Below are 17,725 nucleotides of genomic sequence, written 5' to 3' on the forward strand. Positions count from 1 at the left end.
ATTGATTCATTTTACATTGAAGTTCAAAAACGGGACTTTAATTTAAAGTTGAAATAAATGGATTTTGTTCAAAAATTGAAAGGAAAAAGTATGTGAGCAATTGATGACCTCCTGTCCTAAAAATAAAAAATTAAAAAGCTTTCTGACACACATCTAGTCTGTAGTGTGAGTAGTCATACTTTCGACTTTTAAGAAGAACAGTGATCTAGCAGCAAAAGGAATATTTAAATTTAAAAAGGGGATTTATAAAAAAAAAATGGTGCCTACTCACTTTTTCCATATATTTTTTTAAAAAAATCTCCTTTTTTTAAATTAAGCTAATTCAGCTGCTGATCCCACATTTTTCATTGTAATGATTTTGCCTGTCTGAGTCTTGCAGTGTGACCACACTTGCTACCTCCAGAGATACAATTGGTGGAACTGTTTCTTTTCCACTGTAGGACTCATGCAACAGACTAAAAGTGTGGGAAATATACAAACAGGATTTCTACAAAAAAATTATAAAAAAGACCATATAGTGTAATGAAGTAGTTACACTTAATAGTGACGAGTATTCAAGGTTTAACTCACAAAAATGCAACTAAGTGTAGGCACATCAAGTATACATGTTCCCTCTTCAGTACAATATTCTGGGAACTCAGGAATACATATAAAAATGCATAATAGAAACCATAAGTCAGTAATGTTTGGAATTAAAATCACTGCTTTATTATATTGCACTTACAAGAAGTAGAAGGTTAAGGAGCCCATCAACAAATCTCAATCGAACGGGTAACAGGATACACAGTGTCTTTTACTTCCTTAGTGTAACTTTTATTTATTTATTTTTTACTAACCAAGGCCTCCACACTAGCGCTTGGTAATAATTACTAATGGTAGTAGTGGTGGTTAATTGTAGGAAGAATAAATATAGTGGGTGAGTCCTGGTAGCAGATGATGTTACAACTGTGTCCATTGGAAGCGGGTATCCAAAAGCAGATAGAGATGAACTTAGCCAATGTGGAAAATATGAAGCAGGAGAGTGCATACTAACTGAAGGAAATGCTAGTTATATGATGCCTGCTCTCTCCAGAGTATACTCTTGTAATACCTCTGACTCATAATTGAGTTCCACTCGACCCAGAGATAAAGGAACTATGCCTGCAGTGGCAGACGAAATGATGATATTAGCATCTCCAGATTCATCAGTACCAGACATTGAACTCTGATGTACTTCTTCAGTATATGTTTTATCTCATGGCACTGAGAAACTAGTCCCCTGTAAAGTCCTGTATGCTTTACAAACACATTGTTGCTACTTCTACTCCTAGCTGATGCTGCTCCTGCGACTACAGATTCTTGTGTTACTTGAGATTTTGAATCACTTTGAGTCACCAGTTAGTACAATATAAGTCCTCATGGCCGAGGAGATGTCATGCTTTGTAGGGGATTTATTACTACTACCAAAAACAGAAAACAAAAGGATGCACACCTACTACAATTGCTTGTTGCTTGTTGCCAATAATAATCTTAATTATTCAAAAAAATCAATTGTGCTATATAACAGTGACAAATATATACAGCAGAAAAGTAAGTCTTGTAAAACAAAGTAATAGCCAATAATTTACAGTAACCCTATAAGAGCTGGAAACTCCCCCAATGTTTTAACACCAAAACTGTGCCTTTCTCAAAGGATAGCTGTAACATATTCCTCCTCACCTTGCGGTATCTGCGCCCAGCGGACGTGCGTCTGTATAACTGACTCTTGCAGCATGTTGATGGACTCCGGCCGCTACAGATCCACGCCAAATTATACCCCCACGTCCGCCCACATAAATTACTACGTTGGCCTGCACATGACTTCATGCGGGAGACGCGGGCACACGTTTTGGGGTCAAAGACCATTTTCGGCCAATCAGAACTGTAAAGCACTTATTTAAACTCAAATTTACTTTTCCTCATTGCTCTGTCATTGTTTCCCTAGTGGTTGTCTGAGAGTGTGTTCCTGAGTATTTATTTCTTGTTTTTGATGTTGGCTTTGTTCGACTTCTCTGTATTCTGGTATCCCTGACTTCTGGCTTTCCCTAACAGTTGTGTCACATTCTGTGTCCCCACGACCTCGTCAAGTATACTGACTATTCTTTGGTATGTTAAGTCCAGCCATTCTAAGGCCTAGTAAGACGTTACCTTTTAGTCCTAGGTGTCACACAATTCTACGTGCTTGATCAATCAGTAATCCTTACATTACGAAATGGACATAAATCCTGTAGAATTGTGTCAGCACATAGCTGCTTGCGAGAGATAGATAGAGGAGAATCATCACCGTATGGATCAATTTGCCCAAGCCTTCAGTAGGCTTCTTACTCGAACAGTGCATCTGCCACCTGCGGTTTCTCCGCCTAATGTACCTCCACCTATAGTACATAAGTCACCTACTATCTCCCTATATCCTTTCCCGCATTTTGATGGTAATATTCAAGAATGCCGAGGATTCCTGAATCAAATTGAGTATCATTTTGAGGCCTCACCGGGATCTTTTCCCATGGATAGAGCTAAAATTGGTTATGTGGTGAACCAACTTAAAGGTAAAGCCTTAGCTTGGGCCAATCCGTTATGGGAGAGTAATAGGAGTATTGCACATAATTACCAGGAATTCCTTGCGGAATTCAAATTAACATTCGAACCATTAGGCAGGGAGGATGACGCCTCCTCTGCCCTAATGCATATCAAGTAAGGGAACTGGTCTCTCAGGTTATGCCATAGAATTTCGCATCTTGGCTTCTGAGGTAGACTGGACCAATAGCGGTTTAATCTCTGCATTTAAAAAAGTATTATCCAAAGCAATTCTGGACGAGATTGCTGCCAAAGATCTACCTGATAAATTAAATGAGTTTATAACTTTTGTCATGCAGATTGATAATAGATTAAGAACTAGAGAAACTACCAGAAATAGAACTAGACGTATGGCTGTGTCACAGGCACCTCGTTTCTCCAGACCTATTGTTCCTGAACCTCTTGTTCAGTCTGAACCCGAACCTATGCAGTTGGGGGTCACTAGACTGTCAGAGGCAGAAAAACAATATAGGAGAAAAAAGGGCCTATGCCTATACTGCGGTAGAAGAGCAAATATGAGGAATGCTTGTCCCATACATCTGGGAAACTTCTGCACTTAAGAACTGTAGCGGAACGCAGTAAGCCTGTCCTGCAAAATGCCTGTGTGACTATATTCGTTATAATTTTGCCTGTGTTGAATTTCTATTCGTCTATTTAAAGTGTGAATTGTATGTTATTCGGTAGTTTCCATCCGTACTATATGCTTGTGGAAACTACCGAATGGAGGGACCACCCCGGAGAGAAGTGTGCCAGCAATTAAGGTTCACATTCTTTCCAAACCGCAAGTTAACCGGCTCATTAACATTGTATCTGGGTGGCCGCCATTCGGCATGCGTACACGTGGCGGCGGCCATCTTACGCATGAAAATCTCAGCGGTGTTTGGTCGTCGAGTGTCTGGAACTCAAATCGGACACTCAAACAACCAAACACCGCTGAGACCTCCAGAGCTCCGTAACTGCCGAACGGAGAGACCTAACGAATCCCCATTCGGTAGTAACAAAGTACCGAATGAGGGAATCACTATCTAGGTGAATTAAAGTATGGAGGGCAATTATAAATGTCTGTGTTAACTGCCGAACGGAGACCGACCGCAGGGCCCATTCTCATGGAACCCTTTTCGGATACCAACTCGTGTGCGGTCGGTCAAACTTCACCTTCCTGTAACTACCGAACCACTGGTCCGATCTGGGTGAATTTTGGATATTATATTCACCCAGATCAGGGCTACCTAGCGGTACCCTAATATTAAGGATATGTGATGGTTTAGGGGTACATCCAAGTTTGGGGTAAAGTACTGTACAAGTTAAGGGGATTATGACTCACTCTGAGGGGAGGAGATGTGTGGGAGGTAACAAGCACTGTATTGGTTACTGTCATAATTACTGTAGTTCCCTCCCTTGCATGGGAGCAGGCTTTATAAGAAACCTTGGAATAAACGATTGTCAGTTCTACTCCTGAAACTGTGTGTCGTCCAGTTATTGGGAGTGCTGTGGGGATATTGCTGTACCTTTTTACCTGCTGGAAACTCTGCTGTGGATTTACTAATGACTTGTTCCTGAGCCTTCCTTGGATCTAAAGTGGAGAATAGCTGTGAGAAATCAGCTCTCCGCTACATTGGTTGGCAGCGCTGGGATCCAGACTCACAGAGGAACAAGGATTAATGGAGATTGACCTTTCTACGCTAAAGAGAACCACATTGAAAGACCTTCTGGAAGCGAAAGGTGTTTCTGCCAGCAGCAAATCCAAAGCAACGCTTAGCACCGAAGTAATGGCAGAGTACAGAGCAGAAGAGGTCCAGGCCACGGAACAAAGACCTGAAACAGAACAGGAGGAGTTCCAAAGGCATTTACAATTCAGACTGGCCTTTTATGGGGAAAACCCACCAACAGAGATCATCTCTAAAACAATGACAGAGGTGCAAGAGTTTGTGATGAGAAACAGGAGACCACAAACACCGGAAAGAAGTGCAGCAGGAGCTGTGACACAAGAGGGTAAGCCCAAAATTCCCTATCAAGCTTTTAAAACGTATGTGGAAGCAGAGGAGGATATAGATGCCTTCCTCCAAGACTTTGAGAGACTGTGTACGCTGCATAACATACCAAGGGAAGAGTGGGTACCCATATTAGCAGGACGGCTGTCAGGAAGGGCAGCTGAAGCCTACCGCACTGTACCTGATGTTGAAATTAGGAACTATAGCCGGGTAAAAGAGATTATCCTGGCCCGGTATGCAATAACACCAGAGGCATACCGGAGGCGCTTCAGGGAATTGAAAAAGGCGGACAAAGATTCGCACGCAGAGTGGGCTTGCCGACTAGAAAGGGCAGCTCTTGGGTGGATGCAGTCGAGTAAAGCGCGGTCCATGGAGGACTTGTTACAAATGCTGCTGTTGGAGCAGTTTTATGAGGGGATATCCTCAGAACTACAGGAATGGGTGAGGGATCGTAACCCCACCACCCTCACCGAGGCTGCCAAAAAGGCAGATGATTTTATGGATGCTCGCAGACAAACCAAGGCAGTGAGTACCAAACCTGCCATGCGGCCACTAGGGGGGAATTCCTTCTCTCCTAACCCTCAACCCCCACCAAGACAACTTCCTCCACCAGCACTAGCAGCAGCGCAGCAGAGATACCGCACACCTGCTTCTGTGCAATGCCACCGATGCCAGAAGTGGGGACATTTCCAGCGAGATTGTCCGCAGTCTAGAGACCGCACCACCTGGATCCGACCAGGGCCTCCACCACCACCACCACCGAGAGCAGCAGCGCATCACTACCAGGACGAGGTACCACTTCCCTACAGCTCTGCCGTTCCAGTCACGACTGTGGAACAGTGGGAAGTGCTACATGAGGCCAACCCCTTACAAGCACAGGCGGATAATCGACAGCACCATAGGCAGACCGTGTATCTGGAAGGGAAGCCTATGCAGGGGCTCAGAGACTCGGGAGCCACCATCACCCTGGTGCAAAGTCATTTGGTTTCTGACAAAGCCAAACTGAATAAGACTGTGGCTGTCAGGGTTGCAGGGGGAGCCGTGTATCGGCTAGACACAGCCAGGGTACACTTGCATTGGGGTGCGGGGTTCGGGAATGTGGAAGTGGGACTAATGCCGCAATTACCTGCTGAGGTGGTCCTAGGGAATGATCTGGGCAAACTCACCTCCGCATTTGAACCACAAACTACTACTAGGAAGCACACCCAGTAGTCACCAGGCAACAGGCCCGCACCCAACACAACAACGCACTGCCGGAGGTCCAGGTAAGAGATTCCTCCCCTTCCCTAGACTGTATCCCTTGGGCCCCTCCTGACGAGTTTGTAGCCGAGGTGATCACTGACCCTACCTTACAGGTATACCGAGACAAGGTCACCTCTATCCAACCGGGGGCGGAGGGGGAAAGATTTGTATGGGACCGACAGTTATTATACCGGGAAACGAGTAAACAGATAGCTGGGTCAGACCCCATTGCTACAAGACAGCTGGTGGTACCTCAGAGGTACCGAACCGAATTACTCCGGATAGCGCACGATATTCCGCTATCCGGACATTTGGGGGTCAGCCGTACCAGATATCGGCTGACCCAAAGCTTCTTCTGGCCAGGGATTAGCCAGGAGGTGCGCAGGTATTGTAATACCTGCGATACGTGCCAGAGGGTGGGAAAGAGGGGGGATAAGCGTAAGGCGAAGCTGCACCCCCTACCCATAATTGAGGAACCCTTTCATAGGGTTGCCGTGGATATTGTAGGCCCCTTCCGGAAGCCTAGCCCATCGGGCAAACGGTACATTTTGACCGTAGTGGACTACGCCACTCGCTACCCCGAGGCGGTAGCCTTAACTAATATACATGCAGAGACGGTGGCTGAGGCGCTGATGCAGATTTTCTCCCGGATGGGGTTACCCAGGGAGATCAACTCGGATCAGGGCACTCAGTTCACGGCAGAGGTCACCCAACAGCTCTGGAAGTTCTGTAAAATTAAGCCCATAATTAGTGCTCCGTACCACCCCCAGACTAATGGGCTCTGCGAACGGTTCAATGGCACCTTAAAACAGATGCTCCGAACCTTCGCAGAGACTCACCGAGACTGGGAAAAATTCCTGCCGCACTTACTGTTTGCTTACAGGGAGGTGCCGCAGGAATCTACGGGATTTTCCCCCTTTGAACTGCTATTCGGGAGGAGAGTAAGGGGACCCCTGGACTTGATTAGAGAACACTGGGAGGGAGACCGTAGCGCTGACGGCACCCCTATTGTACCCTATGTGTTGGCCCTCCGAGATCGCCTGGAAGCACTCACAAAGACGGTAAAGGAAAACCTACAGGCAGCTCAGACGCGTCAGCGCACCTGGTACGATAGAGGCGCCAGGGACCGCAGCTTTCAGGTCGGACAGAAAGTTTTAATTTTAAAACCTGTCCGACACGATAAGCTACAGGCCGCCTGGCAAGGCCCTTATAAAGTGGTAGAACAACGATGTGACACCACTTATATAATTGGCCACTGCGCAGGGAATGGGGGGCGACGCATGATCCCTGTGAACATGCTGAAGCCTTACCAGGAACGTTCAGAGGAGGTGACAGCTATCTGCGCCCCCACCTCTGAAGAAGGCGACAGCCTACCCCTCCCCGATCTGTTAGAGGACGGACAGCTGGCTGGGGATTTAGGAGCAGTTGTATTGGGGGATAGGTTGAGCCCACAGGAGCGTATCGAGGTACAACAACTACTGCAAGAAAAGCAGGAGACCTTTTCTAACGTACCTGGATACACCCCTCTGGCTACCCACCGAGTAGAAACCCCAGGTCAACTTCCCATGCGCCAGACCCCGTACCGCATCCCTGAAGCGGTACGGGAGAATATGCGCAAAGAGATTGAGGAGATGATACAGTTAGGAGTAATTGAGCCCTCAGCCCCTGGGCCTCTCCAGTGGTCCTCGTACCAAAGCGGGACGGCACGACCCGCTTTTGCGTGGACTACAGGAGATTGAATGAGAAGACCGTATCCGACGCATACCCGATGCCTAGGATAGATGAGTTACTGGACCGGATGGCCAGGGGTCAATACCTTACCACTATTGATTTGTGTAAAGGGTATTGGCAGATTCCCTTGGCCCCGGACGCCATCCCTAAGTCCGCCTTTGTCACCCCATTCGGCCTGTACCCATTTAAGGTCATGCCGTTTGGGATGAAAAACGCGCCGGCTACCTTCCAGCGGATGGTGGACCGCCTCCTAGATGGGTTCCAAGACTATACCTGCGCATATCTCGATGATATTGCCATATTTAGCGATACCTGGCAGGAACACTTGGCCCATGTAGGAGCGGTTCTAGACAGGATCAGGGAGGCTGGTTTGACCCTAAAACCAGCGAAATGTAGCATTGGGATGGCCGAGGTACAGTACCTGGGCCACAGAGTGGGCTGTGGTAAGCAAAAGCCGGAACCAGCCAGAGTAGAGGCGGTATCACAGTGGCCTACCCCGAAAACTAAAACCCAGGTGTTAGCCTTCCTACGGACAGCAGGGTATTACCGGAAGTTTGTGCCCAATTATAGTGCCCTGGCCAAACCCCTCACTGACCTGACACGTAAAAACCTTCCCCGCCAAGTAACCTGGACCCCGGAGTGTGAGCAGGCATTCCAACACTTGAAAGATGCACTTGTTAATGCCCCTGTCTTGGCCGCTCCCAATCCAACTAAACGTTTTCTTGTTCACACAGACGCTTCTATGTTTGGATTGGGGGCAGTACTGAGCCAAGTCGGGGCCGATGGCGGAGAACATCCAGTGGCTTACATCAGTCGCAAACTTTTACCCCGGGAAGTAAGCTACGCCGCCATCGAGAAGGAATGCCTGGCTGTGGTGTGGGCCTTGAAGAAATTGCAACCCTATTTGTATGGACAGGCTTTTTCTTTGCTCACGGATCACAACCCGTTAGTCTGGCTGAACCGGGTGGCTGGGGACAATGCCAGGCTGCTGCGCTGGAGTTTGGCGATGCAGCCCTTTGACTTTAACATTCAATACCGCCCGGGTAAGCAAAATGGAAACGCCGACGGGTTGTCACGACAAACTGATCTGGAGAAGTGATCCGTGAGCACCCCGGTCATCCCCAAGCCGATCCGTGTGGGATCAGACTGTGTATGCCGGCTTGTGGGCAAGGGGGAGCAGTGTAGCGGAACGCAGTAAGCCTGTCCTGCAAAATGCCTGTGTGACTATATTTGTTATAATTTTGCCTGTGTTGAATTGCTATTCGTCTATTTAAAGTGTGAATTGTATGTTATTCGGTAGTTTCCATCCGTACTATATGCTTGTGGAAACTACCGAATGGAGGGACCACCCCGGAGAGAAGTGTGCCAGCAATTAAGGTTCACATTCTTTCCAAACCGCAAGTTAACCCTGCTCATTAACATTGTATCTGGGTGGCCGCCATTCGGCATGCGTACACGTGGCGGCGGCCATCTTACGCATGAAAATCTCAGCGGTGTTTGGTCGTCGAGTGTCTGGAACTCAAATCGGACACTCAAACAACCAAACACCGCTGAGACCTCCAGAGCTCCGTAACTGCCGAACGGAGAGACCTAACGAATCCCCATTCGGTAGTAACAAAGTACCGAATGAGGGAATCACTATCTAGGTGAATTAAAGTATGGAGGGCAATTATAAATGTCTGTGTTAACTGCCGAACGGAGACCGACCGCAGGGCCCATTCTCATGGAACCCTTTTCGGATACCAACTCGTGTGCGGTCGGTCAAACTTCACCTTCCTGTAACTACCGAACCACTGGTCCGATCTGGGTGAATTTTGGATATTATATTCACCCAGATCAGGGCTACCTAGCGGTACCCTAATATTAAGGATATGTGATGGTTTAGGGGTACATCCAAGTTTGGGGTAAAGTACTGTACAAGTTAAGGGGATTATGACTCACTCTGAGGGGAGGAGATGTGTGGGAGGTAACAAGCACTGTATTGGTTACTGTCATAATTACTGTAGTTCCCTCCCTTGCATGGGAGCAGGCTTTATAAGAAACCTTGGAATAAACGATTGTCAGTTCTACTCCTGAAACTGTGTGTCGTCCAGTTATTGGGAGTGCTGTGGGGATATTGCTGTACCTTTTTACCTGCTGGAAACTCTGCTGTGGATTTACTAATGACTTGTTCCTGAGCCTTCCTTGGATCTAAAGTGGAGAATAGCTGTGAGAAATCAGCTCTCCGCTACAAGAACCTTAAGGAGAGAGGTCTTGGGTGTTATGTATGTCCTCTGCGAATAACAAAAATAGATTCCTCCTTGATATTATGATCAAATGTAACAAGAAGAACTTTTCATGCAAGGCCCTGATGGTGCAGCAGGAAATGTCATATATGTACATTTTGTAAACAAAAATGCTATACCTATCAAGGAGAGACTATCACCTCTGGCCGTTGAGGCTATTGATGGGAGACCACTCTCTCAACCCTTAATTACCCATGAAACCTTGCCCATTAACAGTTCCATTGGTGCCTTACATAAGGAAGACATAACATTCCAAGTTGTTGTTTCTCCTTCTGCCCTATCATATTAGGCTTTCCTTGGCTTAGTAAGCACAATCCTCATACTGACTAGGCTAATGGGGAAATATTGGAATGGGGCAAGAATTGTACTGAGAGGTGTATGTTACACATTACCAAGAGAGTGGGCACCATTACATTACCCACTACTATGCCTCAAACCCCCAAAGTTCCCATACAATACTGGGAGGTTAAGGAGGTATTGAGCAAACCTCAGACCAATATTCTACCTCCTCACAGACCTTATGACTGTTCCATAAATCTACTATAAAACTTTTGTTGCCAACGGTTTAGACATTAATGGCTGTGTGTTGAGTTATTTTGAGGGGACAGCAAATTTACACTTTTATACAGGCTACTTATACTACTTTACATTTTAGCAGAGTGTCATTTCTTCAGTGTTGTCACATGAAAAGATATAATAAAATATTGACAAAAAAGGGTGTACTCACTTTTGTGAGATACTGTACAAACAACATTATCACTAAGGGCAAAAACCCAATAATATATATCGTGAACATAACAATTATATGGATCGAACTTTAAAAAGACTCATGTTACAGCACTTAATAATCTACAAGATACCCCTGACATTGTATTGGCTGTCAATGTATACTATTTGTACTTATTTTTGTTGTGAAAGTGGATTTAATGCTATGACAATTTTAACCCCTTAAGGACGGAGGACGGTTCAGGACCGTCATCGGCATTTTTGCGTTGCCGACCGGTGACGGTCCTGAACCGTCCTAACTGTCCAATGTACTTACCCGATCGCCGTCGTTCCCCCGGCGGCGATCGGCGGTGCTCCCGGTGTGGGGAGACTGCCTGCAGCCCAGACAGTCTCCCCATGGCGGTTTAGGACCCCTGTGGCCATGTGATCGCCCAACAGGGCGACCACATGGTCACAATAGGTGTCCTAGTCTCTGCCTGCAGGGGGACTGTCTGTGCTGACAGGCAGTCTCCCTGCAACTGTAAAATCAAAAAAAAAAATGAAAGTGAAAGTTAATAAAAAATAATAATAATTATATATGTGTATATATATGATATATAGACATATATTATACCTATATAATATATGTCTATATATCATATATATAATGTCATGCTAAGTGTATTTTTATATTAATATGTACATATATTAATATAAAAATACACTTATAATTAATTTACACACGTATATATATAATATATATAATAACTATATATATTGTATATATTATTATAAAATACGAATAATAAATAATTTAAATTAAATTAAAAAAATGAAAAATAATAATAAAAATTAAAAAAAATTATATCTAGACGAAATTTTATTCTAACTGTATTTTGATATTAATATATATATATTTATATCAAAATACAATTAGAATGAAATTGTATATATATCTATGTATATATAAATAAATAAAAAGAATGCGAACTATTCATATGTCCATATACAAAATTACATAAATAATTATATAAATATACACGTAGACTTCAAATATATAAATATGCATATATATTTAAATTCTACGTGCGTATTTATGTAATATTTTTACATAATTAAGTTATTTTATTGATTGCAATTTAAGGGACCTGCCTGCCAACCCAGGCCGAAAGTCCAGAGAATTTAATTTGCCATCACTGTATTTTACCCTGTAACGTTCTACAACACCCTAAAACCTATACATGGGGGGTACTGTTTTACTCGGGAGACTTCGCTGAACACAAATATTAGTGATTAAAAACAGTAAAACAGGGGGCGGGGCCTAACCGCCAAGCAGACTGGTCGCACCACACCGGAGCTCCAGGCAAGAACCGTTAAACAAGCGACTTATTCTTTGAAGATCACACCTAAATTGCTGAAATACCAAGCCACAATAGCGGTGTGACCCAGAGGATCATTTACAACGGACCCTGAGTAGCAATCTGAGGCGGAGATAGGGTTGCGGCCTACCAGCGGGTGCAGGCGCGGGAGAGGCGGCCGACCTCCACGCCGGCGGCTCCGCTGGAAACTGCTGCTACACCCGAGACCCCGTTTACCCCCCCTGGCCGGTGAGGGATATCCCGGCGCAACCAAGCGACAAGCACCGAAGAATCGAAACGTACTCGAGTCAAGCACACTACCCCGCAACACAGTCAGGGCCAGCATGGCGACCGCCATGCCGACAACGCGAAGCCTGCTGGACAACTATGAACAGCGGCTGGACGCATTATTCAAAGAGCTCTGGCAGGAACTGTGGAGCGGACGGCCACAAGCTGAGGAGACGACCGACATGAAGGAACACTCACCTACCGATGGCAGGAAACGCAGAACGGGTAAACCACGTGAAACCCGACAAGCTCCTGAACCGCGGAAACAAATGAAACAAATAGACAGCCAGAAAGCCACAACCCACTCAGTGCCGTCCACTGCCCACCACGGTCCTCCAAGAATGAGACAACGTCCCAAGGGAGGATTGCGCCCTAAGAAACCGGCCAACGCCGTCAAGCGACTGCAACCCAAGTGCAGGCACCCCTATGACACTCTCAACGGAGCCATGGAGACCTCGGGGCACCTTACAGCTCGGATAATCCAGTCAAGCCACCCTGTGGGACAAAAAGGACTGTCCACGGACCTCCACGGCTTAAAGACTGCCCGACTCTCACCCTGCCGGGACTTTGTAGATCCGACACTAAAACTGCTGCCAACGACCAGCTACACAGCGCAAGGAAAAGCCACAAGGGAGACTAAACGGGACGGGGACATCCTTCGGTCAGGTATTGGCTAAACGGGACACTTGCCACTATAGATGAGTCCATAGCCCAATCTCTCATACTGACCACAACAAGGACTGCTGGCGACCGTTTGTTAATGTTTTAAGCTTGAATCCACGCTCTTTTCAAATAACAATGTGTAGTGCGGGCTAAAGTGTGCATAACCTGCAGTTTATCTTGTTTTGATTTACCATAAGAAAGGGTAACGTTCTGCCCTACACGGTAGTGAGAATAACCATTTGAATAACCATGGAGAAGCGGTGCAACCCTTCCAGCTATTGTTTAACAATCCATGATTCTACCTTGGTCCAGCCTGCACTACTTACCCCTTCTGCTTGTAGTTCCTAAGAACATGTAATGATATCACCACACCAAAGTAAAACTATACTTTTTACCTTGTTAGTTATAGTTGAAGTTAATCTTAATCTATGTTTATAAAGCAATGTTTTGAGAGGGCGTCAGAAACAAGCTACAGTAACTGTTACACTCACCCCATAATTTACCTAGCCTGTACTAAAAGTTGGGTTTCACATTAATTCGTGATTCCATTAAGCGACTCCCCAAACGGAATCAACCACAATAGCTTACTCGCATAGTTCCCATAACGCTGGATACAGCATTTTACTCACTTATCCCACGAGCAGAAAAGTTAAGCGTTGTTAATTTAGCTTATTTTATTTTATTTTATGTTATGACTATTCTTAAGTAATGCCAATCGATACCGGATATCGCATAACTTTACTTTATAAAAAATGTGCAAGTTCAATCCTGTACCTCTATGTCTAAATGTTTTATGATGCGCTGGAGGACTGCCTTTGGGGTACCTCCCAAGCGACTGTATGAAGCTTCTGCACTACAAAAATAAAGAATTAAAAAAAAAAAAACAGTAAAACATATCACAGCGATGATATTGTCAGTGAAAGTGACTTTTTTTGCATTTTTCACACACAAACAGCACTTTTACTGATGATATAATTGTTGTGATACATTTTCCAGTTTTGAAACACTAATATTTGTGTTCAGCAAAGTCTCCTGAGTAGAACAGGACCCCCCATGTACAGGTTTTATAGCGTTTTTGAAAGTTACAGGGTCAAATATATGGGTCAAATATTTTTACATTGAAAACGGCCAGGTTGGTTACGTTGCCTTTGAGAGAGTATGGTAGCCCAGGAATGAGAATTACCCCCATGATGGCATACCATTTGTAAAAGAAGACAACCCAAGGTATTGCAAATGGGGTATGTCCATTCTTTTTTAGTAACCACTTAGTCACAAACACTGGCCAAAATTAGCGTTCAATTTAGTTTTTTACTTTTTTCACACACAAACAAATATGAACGCTAACTTTGGCCAGTGTTTGCTACTAAGTGGCTACTAAAAAAGTCTGGACATACCCCATATTGAATACCCTGGGTTGTCTACTTTTAAAAAAATATGTACATGTGGGGTGTTATTTAGCAATTTATGACAGATAATAGTGTTAGAATGTCACTATTGATACATTTTAAAAATGTATGTTTTGAAACCGCAATATCCTACTTGTACTTATAGCCCTATAACATGCAAAAAAATAGCAAAAATCATGTAAACACTGGGTATTTTTGAACTCAGGACAACATTTTGAATCTATTTAGCATTTTTTTTCATTCGCTTTTGTAGATGAGTAAAATATTTTTCACATAAAATTCAAAAAACGTGTATTTTTTTCAATTTTTCATCATATTTTTTCATTTTTTTAAAATTAAATTACATGAGATTATATAAATAATGGTATGTAAAGAAAGCCCCTTTTGTCCTGAAAAAAACAATATATACTTTGTATGGGAACAGTAAATGAGAGAGCGGAAAATTACAGCTAAACACAAACACCACAAAAGTATCAAAAAGATGCCTGGTCGCAAATGTACAACATCGCAAAAAAAGTCCGGTCCTTAAGGGGTTAATGTGTTAGACTTTAAGAAACACTACCCTGCACATGGTGCACTGCACAGTGTTGAGACCCTTGCATATCACACACTTGGCTGAACACACTCAGAAAAGGAAAGCACTCTAAAAAGAGTTTCAGTTGAAGATTTGTTGGTGTTTCAGTGTTGAGTCCTTTTTTACTTGCTTCACAATTTTCAAGATCTCATCAACGTTTGTAGCCATTCAAAGGACAGATGATGTCATGTGATTAGATTTACAGAAATACTCTAAGATTTCCACTGTCAGGAAATAGTAAATTGATATTTAAAATATATGTGCGCAAGGTTAGTTGGAAATGTACTTGATTTGTATAAAAGCTTCTAAACAGATTTTTTTTTTGTCAATCTTTCTTTTATTAAGGCATGTGCAATGGGGTACAGAATAAAGAGAGGGAAATGCACGTGTGGTATACAGTTTAAGGTTAATACATCGTTAACAATGAGGAATTACATTTCCTGGATAGCAATGCCTAATTTTTATTTTTATGTCGGTTAACGAAAACATCTTGTTCAATTGCATTGTCGATTAGAAACAGTAGCTTAGAGCTAATATTTATGTTGAGTGTCATCGCTTCAATATCTATACATTGACAAGGTCATGCTTGACTATGCGTAAGGGGGGGGGGGGGCATACATTTTGTACAGCTACAGCTGGTCTAAGTAGTCATGGTATGCAGTAAATGAGACAGTAAGCTTGTATTTCAGGTTATGACAAGCCATGTAGTTCTGTAAACAGATTTTAGTACACTTAACAAGATGTAGTATTTTAAAATCTTGTATTATGATACATAGGCAATTTCTGATGACAAAGACACTTTAACACGTGCATTATATTTTGCTAATGATATTCAAATCTTCATAATGGATTTTTTTTTTTTTTACAAACCTTATTACAGCTTTCTATCATTAGTCAGTAACTTTCACCCATCTCCCCACCCACGCTCAACCTCTACACTACACGCCCTCCCCTCTCTTGCCCAGTCATTTCATCCAGGTCTTGTTTCAAATTTTCAACTATGGTCCTTCTTGAGGAGTCTCTTCATCTATAGTTTGGCCTAAAAATAGTAAGCCTGGTACCTTGTCAAAGCAAACCCAGCAGGACCTTAACCTAATCGTTTTTTTTTTTTTGTTTTTTTTTGCTATCTTATATTTAATTATTGTAAATGTAAACTCAAAAAAAAACCATAATACTATATTTTTACTTGTCACAAACACAAACACACTGATAGCCAAATACATATTGTGAAAGTATGAAAGTATTTGTCGTTTGTATTTCTGAATGTCTAGCATTGTCTACCTGTGTATTTGCCTGAGAGTGTGTGCCTGACAGTGAGTATCTTTGTGGGTGAATGTGTGTCTCTGTGAGCATGTGCACATTTGTGTCTAGGACCAGATGTGTGACAGTGTCAGTTTAAGGGTGGAAGTGTGTGTGGTTGATGAGAGTGACAATGTGTGTGTGCAGGGGTGAGGGTGACAGTGTATGGGCTTCAGTGACCAGCCTATCAAATTAAAGCATCCTCCATTTGCATGAAAGCATACAGGTGATGCTCGAAAAATTAGAATATCGTGCAAAAGTTCATTTATTTCAGTAATGCAACGTAAACGGGGAAACTAATATATGAAATAGACGTATTACATGCAAAGCAAGATAGTTCAAGACATGATTTGTCATAAGTGCGATGATTATGGCTTACAGCTCATGAAAACCACAAAACCACAATCTCAGTAAATTAGATTATTACATGCAATCAATAAAACAAGGAGTGTACATAGAACAATATCGGACCTCTGAAAAGTATAAGCATGCATGTGGACTCAGTACTTGGTTTGGACCCCTTTTGCAGCAATTACTGCCTCAATGCGGCGTGACATGGAAGCTATCAGCCTGTGGCACTGCTGAGGTGCTATGGAAGACCAGGATGCTTCAATAGCGGCCTTCAGCTCTTCTGCATTGTTTGGTCTCATGTCTCTCATCTTTCTCTTGGCAATGCCCCATAGATTCTCTATGGGGTTCAGGTCAGGCGAGTTTGCTGGCCAATCAAGCATAGTAATCCCACAGTCATTGAACCAGGCTTTGGTGCTCTTGGCAGTGTGGGCAGGTGCCAAGTCCTGCTGGAAAATTAAGTCAGCATCCCCATAAAGTTCGTCTCTGGAAGGAAGCATGAAGTGCTCCAAAATCTCCTGATAGACGGCTGCGTTGACCCTGGACTTAATGAAGCACAGTGGACCAACATCAGCAGATGACATGGCTCCCCAAATCAACACAGACTATGGCAACTTCACACTGGACTTCCAGCATCTTGCAGTGTGTGCCTCTCCATTCTTCCTCCAGATGCAAAAGTTCCTCTCCATTCTTCCTCCAGATGCAAAAGTTGCTCTCCATTCTTCCTCCAGATGCAAAAGTTGCTCTCATCAGAAAAGAGGACTTTGGACCACTGAGCAACAGACCAGGTCTGTTTTTCTTTAGCCCAGGTAAAACACTTCTGACGTTGTTTGTTGTTCAGGAGCGGCTTGACAAGAGGAATACGACATCTGAAGCCCATGTCCAGGATCCGTCTGTGTGTGGTGGCTCTTGATGCACTGACTCCAGCCTCAGTCCATTCCTTGTGAAAGTCCCCAACACTTTTGAATGGCCTTTTCCTGACAATACTCTCCAGGCTGCAGTCATCCCTGCTCTTTGTGCACCTTATTCTTCCACACTTTTCCCTTCCACATAACTTTCTAGTAATGTGCTTTGATACAGCACTTTGGGAACATCCAACTTCATTCGCAATTACCTTTTGAGGCTTTCCCTCCTTATGATGGTTTTCTGCACAACTGTCAGGTCAGCAGCCATGATCATGATTCCTACTGAACCAGACTGAGAGTCAATTTAAAGGCTCAGAAACCCTTTGCAGGTGTTATGG

Source organism: Pelobates fuscus, chromosome 1, assembly GCF_036172605.1.
Source record: "Pelobates fuscus isolate aPelFus1 chromosome 1, aPelFus1.pri, whole genome shotgun sequence".
NCBI lineage: Eukaryota > Metazoa > Chordata > Amphibia > Anura > Pelobatidae > Pelobates > Pelobates fuscus.